This window comes from Canis aureus, chromosome 21 (assembly GCF_053574225.1).
Source record: "Canis aureus isolate CA01 chromosome 21, VMU_Caureus_v.1.0, whole genome shotgun sequence".
NCBI lineage: Eukaryota > Metazoa > Chordata > Mammalia > Carnivora > Canidae > Canis > Canis aureus.
In genome coordinates this window covers 51,946,711-51,974,075 of record NC_135631.1, presented here as the reverse complement: position 1 = coordinate 51,974,075, position 27,365 = coordinate 51,946,711, and the positions used below count along the sequence as shown (strand labels likewise).

At 34.5% G+C, this 27,365-nt stretch overlaps 2 long non-coding RNA genes across 2 annotated transcripts in view; one reads left to right on the top strand and one right to left on the bottom strand.

Moving 5' to 3' along the window:
- On the top strand, window positions 1-25,819 carry LOC144293080 (uncharacterized). Its single transcript, XR_013360582.1, has 6 exons — window positions 1-162; window positions 1,371-1,871; window positions 7,265-7,332; window positions 19,394-19,466; window positions 21,341-21,407; window positions 25,613-25,819. It is a non-coding gene; the product is annotated as an uncharacterized LOC144293080 (long non-coding RNA).
- The window catches only part of LOC144293081 (uncharacterized), a 71,459-nt gene that overhangs the window by 4,285 nt on the left and 39,809 nt on the right, over window positions 1-27,365 (bottom strand). The window lies entirely within an intron of this gene.

Genomic DNA, 27,365 nt, shown 5'->3' with positions numbered 1-27,365 from the left:
TGGAAATGGAACAAGTAAGCAAGAAGCAGCTACTATATGACTGAAGTCGGTTTCAAGTGAAGAAAATTAGTGAAGGATGCGGTTGAGTGTTAAATGGCTGATATTTTATTGGCAGCTCTAACTGAAAGTTCTACTTACATAAACAAGACTGCTTTGCTTCAGGTAGGAGAAGATGTTAGAAGAAGGCTAGCATTATGTAGACTATACCTCATTTCACTATTGTCACTCTACGGGTAGAAGAAAAAAAAAAGAAAAGATGAAAAACAATCCAAGAAATGATCAGGCAAAAAGTTTTTGAAAGAAAGGCATTGGATACCATTGTCTAGCCATAAGCCTAAGGTTTTCAAAAAATAGGTTGGTTCTTTCAAGATAATAGCAAAGCCAATAAATGAAGTAAAAAGCACTAGAATCTTGGAAAATGATCAAGCCAATGACCTTATGGATGAAAACAATAAATAATACATTTATTAGAGTTTCTGTTCAAGTCAAAACTTTGATGACAGGTAAAGGACAAACTATCTTAAATCTGAAATACTTGGATGTTCATACTTTTATAAACTGAAAATCTTTATCCACTCATAAAGCCAGGACATGACATGACATAAAGGCAGCTCGGGGGCTTGGCACATAGATAAGAGCGAAAATGACCTTGTCTGTCAAGAAAGAAGAATCAACAAGCAAACAAGTGGATAGGCATGATAGATATAATTTAAAAACCACTATTGTATCATTATAAGTGACTAAAGGGAATTGTTATTGATTTCAAAAGCATTATTTTAATTTTACATATGAAAAATAATTTACTTTATCTCCAAGAAGACTAATGGTAACTAATACCATACATTATTATATTCAAACTCCAAATTGCAAAATAAGCTATCTTGCCATTAAATTTGAAAAAAAAATATATATATATGACCTCTAAACAGAATTTGATATGCCATACATACAAATCTAGATATATGAAATATATTAAAAAATATAAATGAAATTTAATTACATAGTATATGTTTCAATGGAGATAGATGTGATATCATAATTAATTGTATTTTATAATCTCTTTCTAGTGAAAGAACCAATGCATTAATGCATTTTTATATCACTGGGTTTTCCAATTTATAGATGATTTTTGTAGAGTATATATGAATGTTTATTGAGCTGTAAATATATTTTTCACATTAAATAGTTAACCTGTCACATAATGATCAATCAAAATAATTTGAAATTAATGCATATTACCATAATAAATGCTTACATTAAGATTAAGATCAGGTAATGTTCCCCAATTACTCTTAATTTATTTTGTAATGCAATATTTCTAAAAGGAGAGCAGTGATTTTTATTAAATCTACTTTTATCTTTGTTTACAGAGGGTGTCTAAAATGTAGAATAGCATGTCAACATTATCAAGTCGACTAGCTGGTGTTCTCATCCATCATTTTCAGTTCTGAGTAATAATGAGCACATTTTGAAAACAAAGCACACATATTGCAATGTAACTCTTCGGGAGGGGGATTAAGATTTTAAGAAATGCACAAGTCGTCCCAGAAATGAGGCTTAGCAAAGAGACTTTAAAAGTGTGGCCTAGGAGAACATTTACAGCATTGGTTCATCAAGCAGGGTGCAACAGAGATCACCGCCATGTCTGATTTTCTCATTTTTCATTAATATATTGGCTGAAGAGTTAGAAACATATTAATAAAACATGTCAGCACTTTACAAATTGATAAGAGACATGATATCACCCAGTCGTGGATTATGGAGAATTGATGTGCTCACCGTGGACCCGAGTGGCAAACACAAGTGGAAGAAGTCTCCACTTTTTCTGTGAAAATGCTCCCTACAGCTTGCAGCAACACAACTTTAAAAAGGTTCGTGACTTTCAACTTTCATAAGCCTGATGAATCTGAGAATCTAAAGCCCTGTCAATTTGATCTTTGCTCCTGTATTTTCCCACAGGAACATTTGATTTTCTCTGCCGCTGTTTATTCTTTTGATATTTTTGACCTGAGCAGGTTAATCAAAGGTTGTCCTGAAGTGAACACTTCCCTCAAGGGGCAAGTCCTAATCCATTAGTGTGGCTGCAGAAGACCAGGCTGAGCCCAGAAGTCACTCCTTAGAGCCAAAGGCCTCACTGATATTTGTCTGCTACATTTTTGCAGTAAACTGAATTTAACTTTTATATATACACACAAAAATTTTAGGTTCCACAAAGCTTATTCAACACTCCCCAAACAAGTTTAATACTTGTTTCTGAAAATATATTTTCTCATCTCCCCACCAGTTGAAGTAATTCTTTATAAGGTTCTCATTTTAGCCCTCTATTGAGCAGAAGCCCACTAAGAATATTTTAAAAATCCTGACTCTGAATTAGAATATCATATTTTAGTAACAAATAGCCCCCTTATTGCTGTTCAGTTATAGCAGGGACTCCAGAATTTTAAAATAAACAAAAGAATTTCAAAGATATCCTATAATGTGACTATTTAATAAAAACCAGGATCATGAATGGTTGCTAGAAAAAATCAATCACTCAAATTCAGGCAGAAAAACTCTGATATTCAAATTTCATGAGGAAAAATTTCCATTTCTTTAAATGTACTACCTGAAATTATTCATTTCAAAATGTTTAAATACTGATATAATTCAAAACTCTTTTTTAACCCATTCTAGGGTCACTGTTTATAGTTGTAATGGAGAAATATGCCATTTTTACTGAACTTGATTTTTAATATCACAATATATCTTATCAGTGCAAACAATTTCTCAGTGACAGTCACATGGAATTGTGTGTTTGTGTGTGTGCGCAGTTTGCTCTTTTACTTGGTCATTCACAAGCTCTACGACCTTGATCAAGACAAATGTTTCTTACTTTCTTAACTATGCAGTATGTTTACATTTATAAGCATAGAATATTTGAGTTAGTAATGACTGTACAGATATCTAGATATTTTATCTCTAATTTCTTTTAAAATTCTCATTTCTTCTCCAAATTCTTAAACTTACAGTATTACAAGACAGGTAATATGTGTAATATATGGACTTATTCGATACATTCTTTGGAGAACTGAATAGAAATTATGAAAACCATGAAGTTGTTACTTTCTTTTCCATTTTAAGCCAAAATAAACTGGAAATAAATAACTGGGTTGGATTTGTAAATAAAGAAAACAGAGAAACTCTAAGTTATTAAATGTTTTACTTAAGACATATAGAGTCTATCTCTTGTCATGAAAGGGAGCGGACATTAGGACTATGACTTACAGATTTTAATAATAAAAAATAAAATTTTATCTTTCTAAACTATAAACAAATTTAAAAGGCAAGGTCCCTAATTTTGTGGATATTGAAAAACTATTACTAAAGTTGATATGGAATAAAAATAGTGTTAAAAAATAAGAAATATAAAGGAATTACACACTACTTATTGATACTTAATTGAAATTGAACGTAGTTAAGACAGTGAAGTATAGGTACAGAACAGATAAGTGGAAATATGGAATAAGATATAAATTTTAGAAATAATCTTTCACATACACCTTTGTTACTGATGGACTGGGGAGACCTCTGGGCCCAAAGGCCCCTGCCCAGCCCATGCTCATATGTCACTGGAGGCTTTTAGTCTCATCTCAAGAAAGAATTAGAGGACGGACAATACACTAGTTGGGTGGTGCAGGTAAGGTGTTTATCAAAGAGAAAGAGGACACTCTTGAGATGTGAGAGTGGGTGAGCTTAAGGGAGAGCTCTACCTTGAGTTTGGGTCTCTATCTTTTATTGACAGTTGTTAACTAAGGGGTGAAATATTGTTTGAGGAGGGGATTTCTTTGGGAGCAGGCTCTCACACTTCTTCTTCCTTACTTAATCAGGGTCCCCAGCCTTATCTTGGGCCTGTTTGGTTTGATCAAACCAAACAACCAAACCTGTTTGGTTTCTTGTGGCTTTGTTTGTGAAATGCTTCCAGGCTGGTTACTAACTTTCCTAATAGCAGGCCTACTCTTCCCCTCTGCTGGTCTCCAGGCATCCTGTTAAAGCCTAATTGCATACTCTAACACCTATACCTAGTCTATCAAATAACAACTACAAAAATATAGAGAGTATCACTGCAATACAATAAGAAAGGTGGTCTTCTTAGTAAATACGCTGGACCAATGAATACTGACCCTTACTTCCCACCGTAAGTGAAATCACCTGGGCGGGCTCAGTTAGTTAAGTGTCTGCCCTCAGCTCAGGTCATGGTCCCATGGTCCTGGAATCCATCCCTGTGTTGGGCTCTCTGCTCAGCAGGAAGTCTGCTTCTCCCTCTGGCTATCCCCCCTGCTCATGCTCTGTCTCTATGAAATAAATAAGTAAAATATTTTTTTAAAAATCAATTTAGTGAAAAATATAAAATAAAATAAATAAATCAATTTAAGATGGATGGATCACAGAACTAAATGTAAAAGTTTCAAGGCATAGAATTGAAGATATTCGTAATGTATAAAATTTTCAAAGAACCATATTCAGAATGTATAACACCCTTTCCACGTGACAAAGAAAAAAGCAGAAAATCTAACAGGAAAAGAAGAGAGATTCGTGCATCTGATAAACATGCAAACGTGCTCAATGGCACACGTCCTGCAAGGAAATGCAAATTAAACTTAGCAGTCATTAGACTATATATCCATACTAGAAGTCTAAAAAATTATAGTTACAAATTGAGTGTCATATGGACAAAGAGACTTTATTCATTGCTGGCAGGAGTTTAAACTGATACAACTCCCTTGAAAAACTGTGTATAGCATCTACTAATGTTGAATATGCATAAATGCTCTTTAGCCCAGAAATCAAACTCCTGGACACAAACCCTAAGAAAATGCATATGCATATTCACCAGAAAACATGTAGAGAAATCAAAATAGCATCACGGTAACAGCCATAAACTAGAAACAATTCTAGTGCATTCAAGATGCCTCTAATACCCACTCAACTATGATGTCTATTTTTACATATCTACTTTGCCCACACAGAGCAGGATTTTACATGCTCCATCAAGCACTTACAGCTTTGCCCCAACATTTCCTTCACCCTTCCCTGGTCTTACTTCTTGTTACATAAACTACAAAGTCTTATTCTTTCAAAATCTCATAAAAATGTAGTGAAATACATTTTGAGCAGTATCACATCTATTTAAACTCCTCTTTCTTTAAATGTAAGGCTTTATTCCACCTTGCAGTTCTCAAAGAAAATCTCACAAAGGGACCTTCTCAATACAGATTCTTTGTAGTAGAAACAAACACACTTGCTTAGTTACTTCTCAAGGAGATAGCTAGTTTACTGTTCCCCAAGCCTTTGAAAAGACTGGAAGCCCAGTCTACCAGCTCTTATTTCTATAAATGAAGACAGTGCAAGAGCACATCACTTTTTTCTGTTAAAATTAATTTACAAGAGAAAGCAGATAATTATCGTATATGCACTTTTAAGATTAAGAGTATTATTCTATATGTTGGCAAATTGAACACCAATAAAAAATAAATTTATAAAAATAAAAAAGAGTATATTTGAACATGGTTTGATGCAAATTATTTACTAATTCCTGAGTTAATTTCATGCTCATAAGACACATATTTTCTATTGAAATAGTTACCTATATGAATGAGATATATGTACAATACATATCCTAAAAACATGTGAATATTACTGCAGCTATCTTCCCAATGAACCTTTTTGCTTTCGTTCAAGTCTGATTATTTCTCTGCTCCTTCTCTTAGTTTTGCCTTGTCTATGTTGGCCTATTCTAGTTATGAAGTAGGTTAGTTTAAATGCTTATTCATTGTACTATATAGGTGATGGTTTTGAAATTCTTAGTGGCATTAACATAATGAGCAGACAAATCAGAGTAAGCTGATATGTTTCTTACCATTTAATAAGGAACATAATGAAAGGGAGGCAGCAAAACTAGGAAAGAAGAAAATAAAATCCTTTAACTTGGTTCCATCATTTAATCTGGAAAAATGTCCCAACTCATTTTGTGTTACCTAACTGAATTAATCAGTATTTATTGTTTTTCCATAGCATTAGCCTCAGAGAGCTAATTGTAGCATTAATGGATATGGGGACTGGTAACTGGGTAGTTTCATTCATCAGATACCATCTGTGGCAGCAAATTGCAAGAGAAAGTGAGCAAGGAAATTGGAAGAGGGCAAGGAAGGCAATGCCTGTGGTCTCTGCCCTGTGCCACAGTCAAATCTAAGAGGCATGGAAAATCTGCAGAGCTTAGCACTAGTGAGCATGACCAGATGTGATTCCCTCAGATGGCACCCGTGTCTGTCTGGCTAATTGCCTTGACCCAGGTCATGATGTGAATTACAGCTAGAATGGAAAGATACCATTTCTAATTCCATCATCAATGGAGCTTTTAAAATTTCTGTGTGTGTTTGTTTGCTTCCACAAGATCACTCTAAAAGTAATTCAACTGTCCTGGGAGGAAAAAAAAAAAAAGAGAAATTCAAGTAAATATCACAGATCCTCATTGTTTTGAGGCTGAAATCATTATCCTCTAGAAAACACCATAGGAGTTTTCAAGTGTTAGTTTACATAAATTGCCTAATTTTGCAGTCATTTTGGATTTCTTCATTACTACTTTATTTACAAGCATTTAATTGAATAAAGCAAATATTAAATAATATTTAGCCTGGACTAATACACTAGGGTATTAAACATCTATGGTCTCAAAGAAATCAACCCCTCATGATTTTCAATAGCGAAGGCCTGCCAAGAACGATGACAAAAAAAAAAAAAAGTCCTAATTCCTGCCTTCTCAGGCTGAGATCACAAAACACCTGAAAACACATCTGTAGTTCCAAAGCCATACTTTAACTTTCCCTTGGCTTCATGATTTACTTTGTTTTTCTTTTCTTTATTTTCTGAAACCTAACATCCCTGAATTTCATCTTGAATTCAAATTCTCCTAGCTTCTAACTGGTAAAATGAGACGTTTTGAAATCTATTAAACAGGCCAAGTGGACCATGTTAACCTTAAAGGCACCAGGTCATTTTATCAGTAAAATGGATTTATTCAAGACTACCAGGCAATTCTGATCTGGGACACGCGAATTACAGCAAAACCATGGGCAAGTCCACAGAACAAAAGAAAGAAACCCCCTGTTATACAGGGAAGGGGGAGCTGTGAGGGGCGGTGTGTAAACTAAAAGCCCTTCGGAATAAACTGGGAGTTGAGTTCTAGCAGCTTCTCCTTGGCTAAGCTGTGACTATCTCTCATTGGCAGGGCTGTTGCCAGCGAGAAGAGAAGGCCTTTCTTCATCCTGCTGGGATAGAAAAATACGGATTTGCAAGGTGGGTCTCTCCCTATTGCTTTCTCCCTGCTGTCTTCCCAACTTTATTCTAAATGAGGTTTCTTTTTATTAATTTTCAAAACTGCAAGTGAGAAAGAAAGTGATGTAGGCCTGAAATCACCACCAGGCTAGTAGTGATATGAAATCAGCTGAATGTGACCTCATGCTCAGAGTCTAGCAATCCAAACTTGTCCAAGCAGAGCCATTGATTTCATTAACACTTTTGTACATTGAAATGACTTCAAGCACTCACACACAGTAGAAAGAAGAGCAACTTTAGATTTTGAGGGATGTTAGTTCAATTCAGAGAATGGACACTTACTGGATAGACATTTTTTGTTTTTTTACTTGCATATCACAATGGAGCACATGTTTGAGTTCTGGAATTTGCCTCCCTGGGATGAAGCCACCCTTCACGTTCCATGACTTGCTATGGGGTGTGCTCCTCTGTGAAATGGGGGTAAAAAAATAGGACCTGAACATGGGGAGATGGTCTTGGATTTTTCTGTGGAAGCCTTGTTGGTTGTTGTGTCGGAGTAGAGAGTAGAATGTGGAAGGTGGGGGATCCCTGGGTGGTTCAGCGGTTTAGCGCCTGCCTTTGGCCCAGGGCGCGATCCTGGAGACCCAGGATCGAACCCCACGTCGGGCTCCTGGTGCATGGAGCCTGCTTCTCCCTCTTCCTGTGTCTCTGCCTCTCTCTCTATCTCTTTGTGTGTGACTATCATAAAAAAAAAAAAAAAGAATGTGGAAGGTGCTGCATGGAAGGTGACAGCACCGAGAGCAGCTACAATGGGAAAAAGTACAAAGTGCATATCAGAAAAGCGTCCAACATTTTCCTTATTATGCTTTAGACAAAGTAACCAAAGTCTCAAAAGATTAATTAACTGTGAATTAGGCAAATGAGGGCAGATTAAGATGTTGGCCTACCAATCAAAATCCTTTCAATGATAAAGTGGTAATTTATTATTTCATTATGTACAGACTAACATCTTTTGTCTCAGGCTGGATGGAATATTCCTAGGTATGTGTAATGTTGGGCCTTACTTTCAAACATACTAAATATCCTCCTGAAGTGCCCACTGCACTCCATGGAAAATTATTATATTAAAGCAAACACAGTTATATGGTAGAGTTGTAAACAATTGCTGGCGCATTTAAGATAAGTCAAAAGTCTTGAAAGCTATTTTTCTCTCGAGAATGCCAGTAGGTATTTTAAAATTACTGTCTGCCTTATTAACAGAAGTTTCAGTAAGGAAAAGAAAAAAATGATGAAAATTACTGTTCTCACTCCTACATAAATGGACTTATTTGAGATGTATACTGCATTGAAGCCAGGTGTTAGATTCACTCACAGCCTTAGTTTAACTGTGAACCTGGCCTTCTTAGGTACGACACATATTAAGAAACATTTAGGTTGCTTCAAATGTTTCTTCCATTCTGGATTTAAGTACCTTCTAGGGAGAAAATAATTTTTTATTAGTGCATTCTTTTTTCTTTTTTTGAAAAAAAAGTGAATGGAATCTTCCTATAGCCTTTGTGTATGTTTGACATGCATTATGGTAGCTCCTTGAATAGATCCTTTTTATATTCTGTTATTTTTCTACTCAAACATGCATGAGCCATGATTCTGGGTTCTAGCTCTCTAGACATTGTTTGTACCAATATTTTATATCTCTCGAGGTATCCATCTATATTCCTTATGTTTTTTCTTCTATTTTTTTTTTTTTTGGTCATTTATCTGAGCCATCTTTCTCTTCCCTATTTTTCTGTCTCGCTCTCTCCCTAACACACACACACACACACACACACACACACGCACACCCCTTTCTCTCTCCTTTTAACCTTTCCACTAAGTATTTCTCACATTTTACTCTTTATTTAATCATTGCCCAGAAGGAAAGTCAACATATTTATCAGATGGTACTATGATTTAGTGCTAACACTTCACACTTGATGAGTTCCTGAAGTTTTATAGAGATTTGGGCTGTGGTGGGTCAAGATTAAAGGATTGCTCTGGAAACCTGCTAGTTGCCTTCCAGGTATCAGCACATAATTCCTCCTATCTCCCTGGCTCCTGGTCCAGCTACTACCTTCAGAATATTTGATCTTTTGATATCATGTACATTGTGTGAAAGATGCTCTCCCATTGCCCCCATAAACACCTGTAATGACAACCCAGCTTTGTAAAGATTTAATTTCCCTCATCCTTTCTTCTCAGCCATTTCATAGGAATTCATTACCTTGTGACCCTAAATAGGGTTGGCATAGAAACACTTGTTTCAGACTAATTCAGTAAGGCAACGACCACATAATTTTATTCTTGACTATCCTTCTGCTGATGTAGAGATTGTAGAAATCAGGAGATAGATGTGCAAATCACAGGACTGGACCTGGCTCAATCTTCTTCATGGAAGCTGATTTACTCAGGCCAAAACAAAATCATCTGTGCTGTGATATAATTGTATTGAGATAGAAAAAAAATGTTTAAGCCTTTTTAAAATTTCTGGTGTGTATTCTTTTCATTTCACAGTTTTTTCATCCTGCAGACTGCTTAACAGATTGTATTGAGCCACATGTTGAGTACTATATTTATTACATTGGAACACTGAGAAACCTTACTGGATTTCAGTGAGGAAAAGAGTATATATAATTCACTGAAACACTAGAATAAAAATGACATTTTTTAACTAAAGCTTATTTTGCACAAAAGCAAACACCATCAAAATGATACATTTCTTGAATTCATCATATTAGAATATAAAAGCTATATATTCATTTGCAATTTTTATTGTTGTTATTCAGTTACAAATCCTGAAAATGTTAATCTGTTATACAAGTGGAAAACCTCTTAACATTTAACAGCCACTGGGATAATATAATTACATATATAAATCTACAGTCAATATTTTGCTTAATCCCCTTATCATGTAGACAAAACTCTGAATTTTGATGTTGAAATATTTTAAGTATAAAATGGGATATGCTCTGATTCATTAAAGAATGACATCTGCTTGAGTACACACGGTCTACAGGTTGATTCAGAGAAAATATATCTGAATGAACAGAGGAAATAGGGATAGAGAACTTCCTAAACTGGAACAGATTTTTCTCCTCAGTGACTGTGTTGAAAGGGGAGATACCCAGCAGCTGATGGGATCATGCAGCTTCTGAGTTTGAAAAATTTAAAAAAAAAAAAAAAAAAAGGTGTTATTGATCCTAACTTCATTTCTCTTTGTATCATCTGGTAATCTCTGAGTGGCTTGTTTGCTTATTTTGTCACAGTGCTATACGTTTTAATGGTAATTTCCTATTGTGTAAACTCCTCCTTACAGATGCTGCAGATGCAGGAAATGTTATCTTCCAGGGAGAAATTCTGGCAACATATATGTCCATTTGTGTTAAAAATGGAAGGAATTTAAGGAAGATTCTTTAGGCAGCAAAAGATTAAATGTTTTACATTTCTCAGTACTTCAGAAAATGCAGGCACTTGATTCTTTTCTATATAGTTTCTATAGACCCTTATTCCATTAATTGACTTCCTTCATCAGTATTCTAGAAATTAGCTATTTCTCTTGGTCCCAGATGCTTAAGACCCAAACCTGAAGCATAAAAACAAACACACAAAAGTGTGAATATCATCTTTTCATTGGTTTTACATCATTTCCTTTGTCATGTTGCATTCAGAAATATTGGAGCGAAAGTATAAACGTACATGATCAATGTTGTCTTTCCTTTGAAATGGCCCTTCTCACAGGAAGCGGGGGGACCACTGGGGGATGAACAAAAAAGCCTACGATTGATTCCAATTAATTTTGTCATTGATTTATTTTGTCACTATGTATTTAGCAAATATGGATGAAACTCTCTAAAGGAAATAAATGTTGCCAGAAGGCAGGAGATTAGCAGGCCCAGGAGCATTAATATTCTTCCCCATTTATCATTTTTAGAATGCACATGGAGGAGGTTGTGGGGAAATTTAATGAGTTAAAAATGGAAAGACATGAAGAAAATTAGTTCTGAAAATAGAAGTCATTAACCCTTTACTGTCTGTTTCTAGAAATAGTCAAAATCAGCACAAACCAACACATCATACTAACTTGGCTTTTTAGGTTAATTTTAGCATCATTTTCTTCATTCAACAGAAATGAATCAAGTACCTGTTACGTTCCAGACCCAAAGATAAGTATGCAGGATATACAGAAACTCAAGTTATAATTTTGTTAGTCTCATACTTAAACAAAAAGGATTTTGGCTATGAAACTATGAGCAACAAGCTTATTTTGCTTAGGGCCACAATGGGAAAAGCAATGTGTCTGTACTTTAATTAGGCAATAGAAATCCATGAGGCTGCCTTCATTTGACTTTCAGCTGTTTATTTTGCATCAGTAAAATCCATAGACTCTGAAGGAGAGCTCAACCATAATTAAAAGTGTTATTGAACTAAACACAATTACCAGTGTTTACCTCATTATATAATGCTGTTGGCACCAGAAGCAGAGTTCAAACTAGCTTTCTTTCTTGCATTCCTGTTAGACATAGTTTAAGAAATGTCTAATTCAATTTAGTAATGATAAGTACCAAAATCAAGTTTGGAAAAATTGCTGATGTGCAAATCCAGGCACGAGGACTGCTTCACTGCTTAGGTGCCATGCCAAGTTCCCTGGAAACCAGGAAAAAACTTAGTTCAACTGAAATATGAAATATCCTTATATAACATTTTTTTTTCAGTTTTTATTTTAATTCTAGTGTAGTTAACATACAGTGTTATGTTTGTCTCAGATGTACAATGCAGTGATTTCAGCAATCCCATATATTACTTAGTGCTCATCAAGAGGAGTGTATGTTTAATCCCCATCACTCTTCATCCATCCCCCCACCCATCACCCCTCTGGTAACCTTCAGTTTGTTGTTGTATAATTAAGAGTCTGTTTCTTGATTGTCTCTTTCTCTTTTTTTTATTTTTTTTTTATTTTTTTTCTTTTTTCTTTCTCTTTTTTTGTCCACTTTGCTTGCTTTGTTTTGTTTCTTAAATTCCACATATGAATGAAATTGTATGGTACGTGTCTACCTCTGACTGACTTATTTCACTTAGCATAATACTTTCTAGCTCCATCCATGTCATTGCAAATGGCAAGATTTCATTCTTTTTTGTCTGAATAATAGTCTATATATATATATATATATATTTTATTACATATATGTAGATGTAGGCATAGATACAGATATACACCGCATGTTCTTTTTTCATTCAACAATCAGTGTGCTTCCATAATTTGACTATTGTAGATTATGCTGCTATAAACATACGGGAGCATGTATCCTGTGAATTACTGTTTTTGTATCATTGCATAAATACCCAATAGTACAATTGCTGGATGACAGAGTAGTTGTATTTTTAATTTCTCAAGGAACCTCCATACTATTTTCCAGACTGGTTCCAGACTGGTTGCACCAGTTTGCATTCCCACCAACAGTGCAAGAGGGTTCCCCTTTCTCTGCATCCTCTTCAACATCTTTTGCTTCTTGTGTTATTGATTTTAGTCACTCTGACAGGAGTGAGATGATATTTCATGGTTGTTTTGATTTGCATTGCCCTGACGGTGAGTGATGTTGAAAGACTTTCCATGTATTGATCATCTGCATGTCTTCTTTGGGAAAATCTCTGTTCATATCTTCTGCCCAGTTTTAATTGAATTACTTGCTTTTTGTGTGTTGAATTTTACACGTTTTTATACATCTTAGATACTATCCCTTTATTAGATATTTCATTTGCAAATAAAATATCTCACATTCAGTAGGTTCCCTTTTAGTTTTGTTGATTGCTCCCTGAACTGAGCGGAAGCTTTTTTATTTTGATGTAGTCCCAATGGTTTATTTTTGCCTTTGTTTCCCATGTATAAGGAGAACTGTCCACAAAAAATGTTATGGGAAATGTCAGAGAAGTTACTACCTGTGCCCTCCTCTAGGATTTTTATGGTTTCCGGTCTCACTTTTAGGTCTTTCACCAATTTTGGCTTTATTTTTCTGTATGGTGTAAGAGAGTGGTCCAGTTTCATTCTTTTGCATGCTGCTGTCCAGTTTTTTCAATACCGTTTGTTGAAGGCACTGTCTTTTTCCCATTGGATATTCTTTCCGGCTTTGTTAAAAATTAATTGGCCATGTACTTGTGGGTTTATTTCTGGACTCTCTATTCTATTCTATTGATCTATGTGTCTATTTTTGTGCCAGTACCATACTCTCTTGATTAATACAACTTCATAATATAACTTGAAGTCCAGAATTGTTTTAACTCCAGCTTTGCTTTTCTTTTTTTTTTTTTTTTTTTTTTTTTTCAGCTTTGCTTTTCTTTTCAAGGTTGCTTGGCTATTGGAGGCCTTTTGTGGTTCCATATAAATTTTAGGATTGTTTATTCTAGTTCTGTGAAAAATGCCGTTGGTATTTTGATAGGGACTTCACCAATGTGTAGATCCCTTTAGGTAGTCTAGACATTTTAACAATATCTGTTCTTCCATTCCATGAGCACAGGATGTCTTCCCACTTCTTTTTCTCATCTTCAAATTTTCAACAAAGTTCTACAGTTTTTAGATTATAATCTTTCAGCTCTTTCTTGAAGTTTCTTCTAGGTATGTTACTGTTTTCTGGTGCAATTATAAATGAGATTGTTTTCTTATTTTCTCTTTCTGCTGCTTCATTATTGTATAGAAATGCAATAGATTTCTGTACATTGATTTTGTATCTTGTTACTTTACTGAATTTATCAGTTCTAGCAGTTTCTTGGTGGAATCTTTTAGATTTTTTTATATAGTATCATTTCATCTGTGCATAGTGAAAGTTTTACTTCTTTCTTGCTGATTTGGTTTCCTTTTATTTCATTTTGTTGTCTGAATTCCCTGGGTAGGACTTCTAGTACTATGATGAATAGAAGTGGTGAGGGTGGACATCCTTATCTCGTTCCTGGTCTTAGGAGAAAAACTCAGTTTTTCCCCATTAAGGATAATGTTAGCTGTAGATTTTTATACGTGGTCTTTATTATGTGGTGATATGTTCCCTCTAAACCTTTGTTGAGAGTTTTTCCATGAATGGATGCTGTACTTCGTTGAATGGTTTTTCTGCATCTATTGAAGTGCCCGTACGGTTTTATCCTCTCTCTTATTGACATGATGAATCATGTGATTGATTTGTCAATAGTGAATCACCTTGCAGTCAAGGAATAAATCCCACTGGAGTCTGATGAGTGATTTTTATTATTGAATTTCATTTGCAAATATTTTATTGAGAATTTTTGTGTCTATGTCACCAGGGATATTAGCCTTTTATAGTGGTATCTTATCTGGCTTGGGCATCAGGGTAATGGTGGCCTCATAGATAAGTTTGAAAGTTTTCTTTCTATTTCTATTTTTAGGGAATAATTTTAGAAGAATAGGTATTGCTACTTCATTAAATGGTGGAGTTTTCTTGTGAAGCCATCTGGTCTGGATTTTGTTTGCTGGGAGTTCTTTAATTACTGATTCAATTTATTTGCTGGTAATTAGTCTGTTCAAGTTTTCTATTTCTTCCTGTTTCAGTTTTGGTAGTTTATATATTTTATGTCTCTAGGAATTTATCCATTTCTTCTAGCTTTTCTAATTGGTTGGCATGTAGATATTTAATATATGTGCTGCTGAAGCAAACACTGGCATATAGTTTTTCATAATATTCTCTTGTAATTATTTGTATTTCTGTGGTTCTGGCTATTATTTCTTCTCTCTGTGTGGTTTTTTTTTATTATTTATATCTTTTCTCTTTGTTATTGTTATGTCTAGCTAGAGGTTTAGCTAGATCAAATTTGTTGATCTGTTCTCAATTCATTAGTATGTTCTATTTTTTGTTTGTTTCTGTATCACTTATTTCTATTCCAATCTTTATTATTTCCCTCCATCTGGTGGTTTTAGGTTTTGTTTGTTATGCTTCTTCAAGCTTCCTAAGGTATAACTTTGATTTGTTTATTTCAGATTTTTCTTGCTTCTTGAGGTAAGTTTGTAATGGTATAAACTTCTCTCTTAGAACCACTTCTGCTGCATCTCAAAGATTTTGAGCTGTTGTTTTCATTTTCATTTGTTTCTATGTAGTTTTTTTTTTAATTTATTCTTTTATTTCCTGGTTGATCCATTCATTGCTTAGTAGCATGTTATTTAATCTCCACGTATTTGTGATCTTTCCAAATTTATTCTCATGGGGTACTTCTAATTTCATAGCATTCTGATCAGGAAAGTTTCATAGTACGGCATCAGTCTTCATGAATGTATTGAGATTTGTTTTGTGGCCTAATACATGATCTATTCTGGTGAATGTTTCAATGCACTCAAAAGGAAGGTGTGTTCTGCTTTTTTAAGATGGGATATTCTGAATATATATTTAAATCCATCTGTTTATGTGTGTTATTCAAAGCCATTGCCTCCTTATTGATTTTCTGTTTAGGTAATCTGTCCATTGATGTAAGTGGATTGTTAAAGTTCTCTACTATTATTGCATTATTATCAATTAGTTCCTTTATGTTTGTTGTTTTACATATTTGAGTGTTTTCATATTGGATACACAAATATTTATAATTATTATATCACCTTGTTGAATTGTCCCCTTTATGATTAGATAGTCTCCTTTTCTCTTATTAGAGTCTGTTTAAAGTCTATTTTGTATTAAAGTCTACCATATCTAATATAAGAACTGTTAGTGTAGCTTTCTTTTGTCATCCATTTACACGATAAATGTTTCTCTATTGCCTTACTTTCAATCCGTAATTGTCTCAGGTCTAAAATGAGTCTCCTGTAAGAAGCATAGGGATGCTTTTATTATTATTATTATTATTATTATTATTATTAATTATTATTAATTATTTATTTTTTTAATCTATTATGTCACCAACCCATTCTAGGTCTATTGTTTGGACCATTTGATCAATTTACATTCAAAGCAATTTTTGATGGATGCATATTTATTGTGATTTTATTATTTGTTTTGTGGTTGTTCCTGAAGGTTTTCTCTGATACCTTCTTGTCTTTCTTTCATGGTTTGCTGATCTTCTTTAGTGATATATTTCAATTTTTTTTCTTTATTCCTTGTATATTTATTAGTGGTTCATGTTTTGTGGTTATAATTAAGTTTATATAATAACATCATTTGCATATAGGGGTCTATATTGATGGGCATTTCAGTTTCAACCCATTCCTTACTCCTCTCCTACCCATGTTTTAGATATATGTTGTCATATCTTACATCCTGTTATTTGTGAAGTCTTTTTTTTTAATAGAAATACTCATTTTTATAGTTTTGTGTTTTCTACTTTGATGCTGTCACTTTTTGGTCTTTCCACTCAAAAAGTCCCATTTACTTGCTAAAGACTATGGTTGGGGGCAGCCCGGGTGGCTCAGCCCAGGGCCTGATCCTGGAGACCCGGGATTGAGTCCCCAACAGGCTCCCTGAATGGAGCCTGCTTCCCCCTCTGCCTGTGTCTCTGCCTCTCTCTTTCTGTGTCTCTCATGAATAAATAAATAAAATCTTAAAAAAAAAAAAAGAAAAGAAACTAGTTGGCTTAATGATCATGAACTGCTTGACTTCATCTTTATTATTTTTTTTTTCTTTTTGGTCTGGGAAATTATCACCTCCCCGCCACCCCATCTTTAACTATCTATCTATCTATCTATCTATCATCTATCTATCTATCTATCTATCTATCTATCTATCTATCTTTTTCTCTTCTATTTTGAGTGTAGATTATTCTTAGCTGCAGATTTTCCCATTCAGCACTTTGGATATACCATACTACTCTTTTCTGAATGTAAAGTTTCTGCTGAAAAATTCCTTGCAAGACCTAATGAGATCTCCCTTGTATGTTACTATGATCTTTTTCTCTTGCTGCTTTAAATTTTTTTCTTTATTAATATATTTTGTCAATGTAATTTCAACGTCTTGGCATAGATCTACTTTTCTTGATTTTGTTAAAAGTTATCTGTGCCTTCTGGATTTGGATATCTGCTACATTCCCTAGATTAAGGGAGTTTTCAGCTATTATTTCTTCATATAAATTCTCAACCCCTTTTCTCTCTTCTTTGGAACTCCAGTAATACAAATGTTATTTCCCTTGATGAAGTCACTGAGTTCCCTAAATCTAATCTCATTTTGCATAATTATTTTTTATCTCTATTATTCAGCTTGTTTACTTTCCATTACTCTGTCTTCTGGATCCTTAATTTCTTCCTCTGCATTTCCAACCTGCTGTTCATCCCGTTAATTGTGTCTTTCATTTCATTTATTGAGTCCTTTATCTATCTCTGTGTTAAAGGTCTCACTCTTCTAAGGTCCAGCAAGTATCCTTATGATCATTACCTTAAATAATCAATCAGGCATATTATTTATATCTGTTTCACTTACATCTCTGACCATGCCTTGTCCTATTCTTTAATTTGGGACAATTTTTTCTGTCTTCTCATTTTGTGTAAGTCTTTGTTCTCATGTCTGTGAAGCCAAGCTATTTTTCCTGTTTTTGAGGGTAATGAACCTGTAGCACCCTGCATGTAGTGACTCCTTTTTCTCAGGGTCTGGTGCTTCAACGAGTGTCTCCAATGTTTGCTCTGTGAACTCTGCTTTTGCATCCTAGCCACTTTATCCTTCAGCCCAGTCATCTGCAGAAGCTCTTTTTGTCTGCTCTGGAAAGTTTTTGGTTCTTGGCTTGCATGTGGTACATGTTAACTATGTGTGCTCTGGTCTGCTTGTGCAATAAGAACTTCACCTCTGATGCCAGAACTGAGGCTCTGCAAAACTCCTGAGTCAGGAGATGCACTATTGGTAAGGGTTTTGACCAGTCGTCTATGAAAGAGGGCCCGCCATGCTGGGACTGGGACAAGTGTGACTGGGAAGGGCAGTTCACCAAAATGTGGGGGGATCAGGGTTTGGTGTAAGCAAGTTAGATAGTGAATGTTGGCACTGTTCTGGTTCCTGCAGGTAGGTCTGTGTTTGTGCTGAGGGTTGAGGGAATGAAATAACACCTCCCAGGTCCTTTGTTTCCAGGGAGGTATCTCCTTGAATGCTGCTTATCTGGGATATCCTATGAGATGAGCAAATAGCCTCCTAACTGTGCTCATCAGGCATTCTTCAGATCACTGTTGACACAGAGTATGTCCACGGGCTGTTTTCCCTGACTTCTCTCCAAAAGTAGCTGCAATACCTCTGGGTTCTCCCTGAGTCAAGCGCCCCGTCCTTTAAAACTCCAGGCTTTAAGTCCTGTTGGTTGCAAGAAATCATGAAATTCGGCCCCTCTCATTTTCAATACCTATTGCTATGGGGATTCATCTTCTCTGTGTGGGCCCTGTGCTAGTCTGTCTCTTACTCTTTTCCATGTACCACAGGTCCCAGTGATCTCTTTCAGAAGCCATGCTCTCTTTCTCTCCCAAGCCACATCTCTGCCCTTTCTACTCTCTTTGATGTAGCTTCTTCTCTACAGTTGTGGAGTTTCCCTTCACTCTTCAGGTTGTGGAGTTTCCCTTCACTCTTCAGGTTGTTTTCTAAGGTATTTAGAATGAATTGATAGTTATTTAGTTGTATTTATGAGATGGGGCAAGCCTAAGGTCCTGTACTGTGCCACTTCTTCTAGATAATATTTTAATTAGGGGTTATCACTCCTGAAGGCTTATATTTGCACTGCAATTTTCCTATGATACACAAAGAGATTTACCACTAATAGTAAAGTAAGGCACATAATGTAAGTCCCTCATTTTGTTAATATAATTATAAGGCAAATATGAATTTCATCAAAAGGAAAATATCTGAGTAAAATGAACACAATAGAAAAGATAAGAGTTGCTTATTTTTCTTAATCAAATTAAATAAAAATGTAAAGTTGTATTTAACGTATCGGGTATCACATATGTTGAATGGTAATAGCAAAGTATTTAGTGAGGATGGAATAATAATGTTCTGATTAAGTATTTTGTGGATTCTTAGAAAAAAGTAATAAAATTTATGTATAAATTAAGTTCATTTTATTAGGACATCTTCCATATTCTTTTAACTGCTCTAACACTTTACAGTGTTGCATTTCTCTACCTGCTGTGGCCCATTTGGAGTCATGGAATGCCCCACCACTTCCCTATTATGAGCCAGGTAAATACCTACTGAAAGTTATCTTTACTACATATAGCTCTAAAAGAATCTCCTCTATAAAGAATATTTTCTCCCCCTTAACAATGTTAATCATTCCTTCCTTCAGACAAAATTAAGTTTTTTACTTAATTTTGGTAATTTTACCTGTAGAATTTTAATTCAATTACTATTATTACTATTATTATTATTATTATTATTATTATTATTATGTCTTCCACTAGTTGTAAAACCCTTGAATTCCAAGAATATATGTTTTCTTTGTACTGTGGCACCTACTGCTTTTAGGCATATAACTTAATACATTTCAGTGAATGAATAAATTAGGCTATATTCAGTTAAGATTATTAAACTATAATAAGTTATTAAATACTAAGTTAAAGGTTGACATTTAAAAACTTAGAATTTTGGGGCAGCCCGGGTGGCTTAGTGGTTTAGCGCCACCTTCAGCCCTGATCCTGGAGGCCCGAAGTTCCACGTCAAGCTCCTTGCATGGAGCCTGCTTCTCCCTCTGCCTCTCTCTCTCTCTCTCTCTCTCTCTGTGTGTCTCTCGTGAATAAATAAATAAAATATCTAAAAAATAAATAAAAATAAATAAAATCTTAGAATTTTGGGGGGACAACTAAGGCAGCTGAGTACTGAGGTAAAATTATTATATAATATGAAAAGTACATAATTACACAAAAATCTCCCTCTACCTCAAAGTAAGCAAACAAACAAAACAAGTGATAATATCTTTTACTGTGTGTCTGTAAATTTCACACTGTGCCTTGAAAAATTATTTGGGACTTTTTGTTATAAAAAACACCATGAAAATGGCTATTTCTTCAAGGTCGGCTTCATTTTCAATAGCTCAGTCATTATAAAGATGAGACCTGGGGTACTTTTCATTTTAGAGAATTAGAAGTAATCTAGGAAATAATCCCCACTCATATGCTTAATTTTGGTTGTTGGAACTATTTCTGTAATTATAATAAAACTTTTGTAACTCTCCCTTCTCCTACCTGAAACCTACATATAAATCATCCCTAAACTTGATCAGTCTTTTCCCTTCATTTATCTTGAATCTAATCTATTCATTTTTTGTCCCAAGACTGATTGCTTCCACCCAGACCAGCATCCTTTCTTGCCTGAGTCATTTCAATAGTATCTTCACTGTTATATCTGCCTCCATATTCTGCTCCACAAGGTCAAGGTCTGAACCATCACCAGCATTCTCATGAGTTTTATACAACCCCAATCTGGCCATGCCTCTTCAGTGTCAGGAACCTCAAGAGCAGATCTCATGTGGTTCCTTAAACAATCAATTCTTGCTTGAATGAACCATTCATCTTCACTGTTCCTCCTCTCAAGACATAATTTATCCATTTTTTTAAAGATTTTATTTATTTATTAATGAAACAGAGAAAGAGAGAGAGACAGACAGACAGAGACAGAGACATAGGCAGAGAGAGAAGCAGGCTCCATGCAGGGAGCCTGATGTGGGACTCGATCCCAAAGCTCTAGGTTCATGCCCTGGGCCAATTGCTGAGCCACCTAGGTACCCCAACATAATTTATCCTTGTCTTCTTTTCTTTCCCTCAATGTGCATTTCAGTTGTTTCCTCCCCAAATAATACTTCCCAGCACCTCCCACAAAATTGAGCATATCATTTTCTCCAATATTAATGCATTATAATCTCCCCACTTAATTTGGAATTCCCTGAGGGTAGATAAGGCATGGGTATCTGTCTCATCATTAGTGCTGGACATACTTTCTTGCACATCGTAGTCACAATCAGTTAGTGCAATATGAATAAATGCTCATGCACACGCAAACACAATTACGTAATTTAAATAATTTTATTCAACAACTAACAACTATTATGTATCTGTCAGTTTTTTAGGTACTGGCAAAGCAGTAATGGACAAAATAGATAACGATCCCTGCTCTTACATAAAAATGGTACTTACATAAAAATGAAATTCAAAAGTGATATATACAATATTAGCAATATATATGATTAATATAAGTATAAGCTCTAAGATCTCCATAGATATTTTAGAAACAGCAACTAAGTATCGATGATTCCATTAATAAATATATATTAATTTAAGAATTATGCCTGCAGTAATGTTCTATGAGTGCTTAAAAAGGTATGTTAGAAAGTTATTCCTGTACTGTGGGATTGCTTTACCTACATTAGGGCTTATGCTTTTCATGTTGGCTCCAGAATACAGTTTAACAATCTATTGAATCAAAACTTGATTTATATATGGAAATATTTTATTACCTGATATATGTCTCCATGGAGTGTAAGCATATGAAATTCAGGGTTTGGATACTCCATGGATTTTCTAAGATTTTTCAAGCTGTTTCAATGTCATTGGACGTTATTAATAAGGACTGAGCAGTCCTTCATGCATGACTATAATTTGTTTCATGTGCAGGTAAATCATACTCTTGAATATGTTAGGCCAGAAATCAAAATGGATTTGACTTCCCTGGCTCCCAAAAGAATCAATATTTCTTCAGACATTTTATCATTTCTGTGCTTTTGATTCATCTTACCATTGTTTATACCTCCAACCATATTTACTAAATATCTTCTAGATGGCTGTCCCTGTGATAATTGCTCTATCTGATAAAGAAAATAAAAAAGTTTATGAACAAAAGAAGAAGACAGTAAACAAATCCACAAGATATTGGGTTTACTATATTGTAAGTGGATAGCTATATATTGATATAAGATCTATAAAGTATAAACAGAATTCTAATCAGTTTAATGGATGTTTCAGGGGTGGTTTAATTAAGTGATAGGAACTAAGATATAAAAAGATTTATTAGAGGATAAAATGGTATTGTTAGAAAAGAGGAGGAAGTATAAATAACATTTGCTATGGACAGAGAAAGCAACTGGCAGAGTGCACATGTTACTTTTAAAGAACAAAAAAAGAGACATAGATATATTTATGGAGTTTAGTTAAAGATATAGTCATGGCTAAGTGTACAGAACCTGAAGCCTTCTATAAACTACTTTGACCTTATACTTAATCAAATGATAAACCACCAAGAGGTCCTAAGAAAGATGGGGATATGTGTCTTGCTTCAAGCTCTCTCTCACTTTAAATAAATTAAAAGAATAAAAAGGGACACAGCTGAAAAACAATTGAAAGGTCATTGCAGTATTCCAGGCTGGAGATAAAAGTAGATTGGACAAAGATGGCATCATTATATATGGAAGGAAGCAAATATAACTAGGAAAATGTAGTAGATAAAATCTGGAGAACTCACTTAAATATGGGGATACCAAGTGAAGGAGAGAGATAACTCCCAGAGACTTGCTTAACCCAACGGATAGATGATGGTACCATTCACTGAGATGTCAAAAATCATGACTTTCTTTTTAGACATATTCACTTTCATATTGTTGAATAAACAATCACTGATATGTATTGGTAACACAGAAAACTTTGCTGGAGATACAAATTTCGGTGTCATGTGCATAAAGTTGAATGTATGTGTATATATACATATACATGCATATATATTTTTTCAAGCATGCTAATTGGGTTTAAGACTAAACAATATTACATTGCCAAAATGAAAAGCTGTGTGCAGAGATAATTCCCCAAATCCTAGCCTCATGGCAACCAGTGAAGCTAACAAACCAATAACTTGAGGAAATAGGCACAAGAAATCTTTCTGGGTACATTAAAAATATGAATAAACTATATTTTCAGCTTGATGCTTCACTGCTCAAAAATGCCATCTGTTCTGCAAAGCCTGTGATATAAAATCATAACCCTTTACACTGTCAGTGAAAGCCCTGTACAACCTGGTACTGGCTGAATTCCAATAATATTGAGCACTGCCTAATGCTCCCTCTCAGGTCTTGACGCAATTCATATTACCTCCTTTCTGTTTTCCAACACCAAGTCTCTGGCTTTAGTGTATTTCTTATTCCTCTCCATCAACAGAAAGGCTGAATTTTAAGAGAACAGCTTCAGTACTACCTTTTTCAAGGTATTTTTTTTTCCTTAAACTCCCACACATCTCTACCCACCCCTAACCTACATAGATCACAGTCATCTCCAAATTCCCAGGAGTCATATTGATTTTGTTACTTTTTTAGTTGTTAGAAATATTTTCTCAACATAATTTTTAAATTATTTTATAAAATGTATATTAATAGGTTATCACGAGCAGATATTCACAAAAATTTGTAATACTTTTTCATTATTTTATACACAACCCTCATTTTATAGTCCACAACTGTATAAAACATTTATAATCTACAAATTAAGACACTAAATAGAACCAGAGAGAGTAAAACAGAAATTAGGAGAAGGCACATTCATCCTTTCATAGAATCTCTGTAACTCATAGCACAACCCATGAACAGAGCAGGTTATACACATAGCCATCTACTCAGAATATGCACAGGGACTTGTGAGGTGTTTTAAACAGCCCAGACATCTCTACTTCAGTAGTTTTCATGACTATGGAAGTAATTGCCTTTTCCTCTTTGGTTACAAGATGACATAGCTGATGAAGTAGAGCGGATATTTGATACCAAATGGTTCTATAGGTGATTTTTCTTATGTTTATGTAGTTGTCAATTCCCTTAGAGGGAAATCCTCAGAGGTAATACAAAGGGGTTTTGATAGTTGGCCCATAATCATTGTAGAAATATTTGTCACATGCCCTACAGACTTGTTTAGAGTAATAAAAATGCTTCTGGTTCTACTTCACAGATTCTAGGAAAGAGCAAACCTTATAGTGCACCAGGGATTTACCATCAAGATTGCCAAATATGATGTAAATTTTGCTGACCATTTCTGGATGAAATTCTAATGTTTTGAATGTCCTGAACTCCTAAAACACCCTTTCACTAAAATGAATCTTCATGAAATAATCCATATCTTTGAATAAAATTTTAATTAAAGTTAGGCAGAAATGTGACTGAAATGATCAGCTGTACAAGATGCTAGCAGTTACTTTCTTTAAAACACAGGAAGTCAAAGCTCTCTGCACGCATATAGGACACAAAATATGTTTCAAGCTTTTTTTTAAGCCCTGCATTACAACTAATGGTTCTGTATTTTTAAAAATCCATCAACAACATGAAAGCCATAAGTACTATGTGAATGTGAAGATAGAAAACGATCCTGTTGTGTGTGATATATATGGACTCTAATGATGATGTAGATTAAAATAAAAATTTTTTTTTCCAGGATTCAAAAATTTATGTTTTTTTTTTTTTCCTCCAAGTTCAATTAATGTACTTTTTCTCATTCACTACTCCACTGGGTTTCTCTCTACCAAACACCCATCACCAAGGCCCTCAAAGCAGTTACAATATTTAAATAATCCCTTACTAAACAACGGTTCATTGAAATTTTCCTCAGATATTTTGCTAGGACCACCCTGAATCTTCCAAAAATGCAGTAATTCAAAGATTCACATGGTGTGTTTCTCAGCCAGGAGCCTCCAAAGACTTGCTTCTACATTCAGGTCCGGCATCCCTTCTGATTTAGAAGTGTCCCTGCCATTCCAAGTAGCATTTCAAATATCAACACTCTTCCTCCAACTGCTGCTGGAATTATATTTCAAAATGGCAGCTTTAATCTGTTTGTCTTGCTCAATCCCCTGAATATATTCAAAGGTATTTTGAATAGCAATTCAATTTAAATGGTATAATAACTGAAAAAGTGTCAAACATAAAACGTGCCCTTACTCTCACTAATTCTAAGTTAAAGGGATACATTTTTTTTTCAGGAACTTAAAAAGGAGGAAAAGATGATTACCCTCCTGTATTAAAATGCAAATTTAAAACAATGTAAATTAGTGGACAAAAATGAAAGAAAAAAAACACCGTGAAAGATTAAATAATTCAGAAGATACTACAAATTGAGTACATTAATAATGTACTCATGTACATATCTAAGGTAAGAATATATGCATCAGAAATATGGGAGATTTGTAATCTTTAGAGCTATGAACAAACAAAATTTTTGAAAAAATTATGTCCAAGAGAAATAAATTTTAGTGAAGTTCAAATATTTACCTCTTGAAAGAAAAGAGAAAGAAAAGAAATATATTTATTTGCATTGTTAGAACTGGATGTATTTATTTATTTTTAAAGATTTTCTTTACTTATTTGACAGAGACAGAAAGCACAAGCAGGGGCAGCAGTAGAGGGAGAAGGAGAAGCAGACTCCCTGATGAGCAGGAGCTCAACGCAGGACTCTATCCCAAAGACCCTGAGATCATGACCTGAGCAGATGCTTAAGTGACTGACCCACCCGGTACCCCAGAACTGGATGTCTTTACACAATCAAATTCAAATTATTTCATAACTATATTTCATTGTCCTCAACAAATATGCATATTACATAAAATATAAATTATATTAATATATAATTATATGGTCATATAAAATATTATCTATCATATATATGCATCAGGATATTTTTCTAATTATAACTATTTCAGCTTCTCATAAGAGGAGAGAATTCACTGGCCACTCAAGTTTGGCAGCCATTTCTCATTGGAAATTAAAAAGTTGTTATGCAACTTGCCCTATATGTTGGCTATAGCAAGAGAATGAACTGATCTTGATAATGTGAGTATTCTGGCTCTTTGACAGATAAATTATTCATTATGAATTAATGTCAGAACAGTGGGTCAGACAGCTTTTTAGTGATCCAAACTCAAATTGCTGACAAATGAAGTTCCTTGTTCTTTCAAGCCTGAAGTTCAAAGTTTTGAAAACATAATGAGCATTTCTACGTGTGGTCACTTTGGAAGCAGCTTTTTAACTTTCCTTGGAGGGCACACCCAGCTCTACCAGAAAAGCAAAAATTTTCTTCTCCATTATAAAATAGCACATTATAAATATGACCACCTATTTGTTTCAACCTCATCAGGCTTGATGGTTCCTTGGGCATTCAGGCACTCAGAAGTTTCTTCGCTCAGTAGTGGGTAATCATTGGCCCTAAAATAAATGCCTAAACAAACCCACCTGTCAAATATCAAAAGCCAACCCTAAGGGATCAAACTGCTTCCAACAAATTTAACTGTGCTGTATGAAAAAAACGCAAGAATATTACAAGAAGACAAATTGTACAGCATCAAAAAAGTAAAATGCACAATGCCTGCCATCAAATCAAACATTACCAGACATGCATAGAAGGAAAACCATATCACACATTAAGAGAGGAAAGCCAATCAATCTGAGCTGATCCAAAACTGACACAAATGTGAGATTTAGCAGAAAGAAACATTAAAATGGTTGTTATAAATCTATTGCTTGTGTTCAAATATTACAAAGAAACAGAAAAAATATTTTAAAGATGAGCCTGATAGTACTTCTAGACAAGAAAACTACAATGTCTGAGAGGTGAAAATTATAGTGCACAAGATTAATGTCAGATTAATGGCAGCTGTAGAAGAGAATAATCATAAACTTAAAGATATATCAACAGAAACTATCCAACATAAAGCAGAGAGAGGAAATCAAATTCAAACAAGTGAAAAGATTTTCCATGAGCTGTAAAAATGATTAAAGGGCCTTATAAATGAATAATTTGAATCTCAAGAATGGGAGTTGGGACAGAAAATATAAAGAAATGTTTGGGCAAACCTTCCAAATTTGTTAAAAAAAATTAACCTCAGATTCAAGAAGTTCCACAGAGCCCAAGCACAAGAAATATGAATAGAACTGCACTAAAGGCACATATGCTCAAAATAATAAGATAATAATCTCAAAATTGTGGAGGGGCCATCACACAGAGAGGAACAAAGATGTGGATGAGAAAAGAAATGTCTTACTGGAGGCAATGTTAGTGAGAAAGTGAGTAGAATCCTAAAAATATTGAGAAAAAAACAAAAACAAACTGTAAATCTAGTACTTGATAT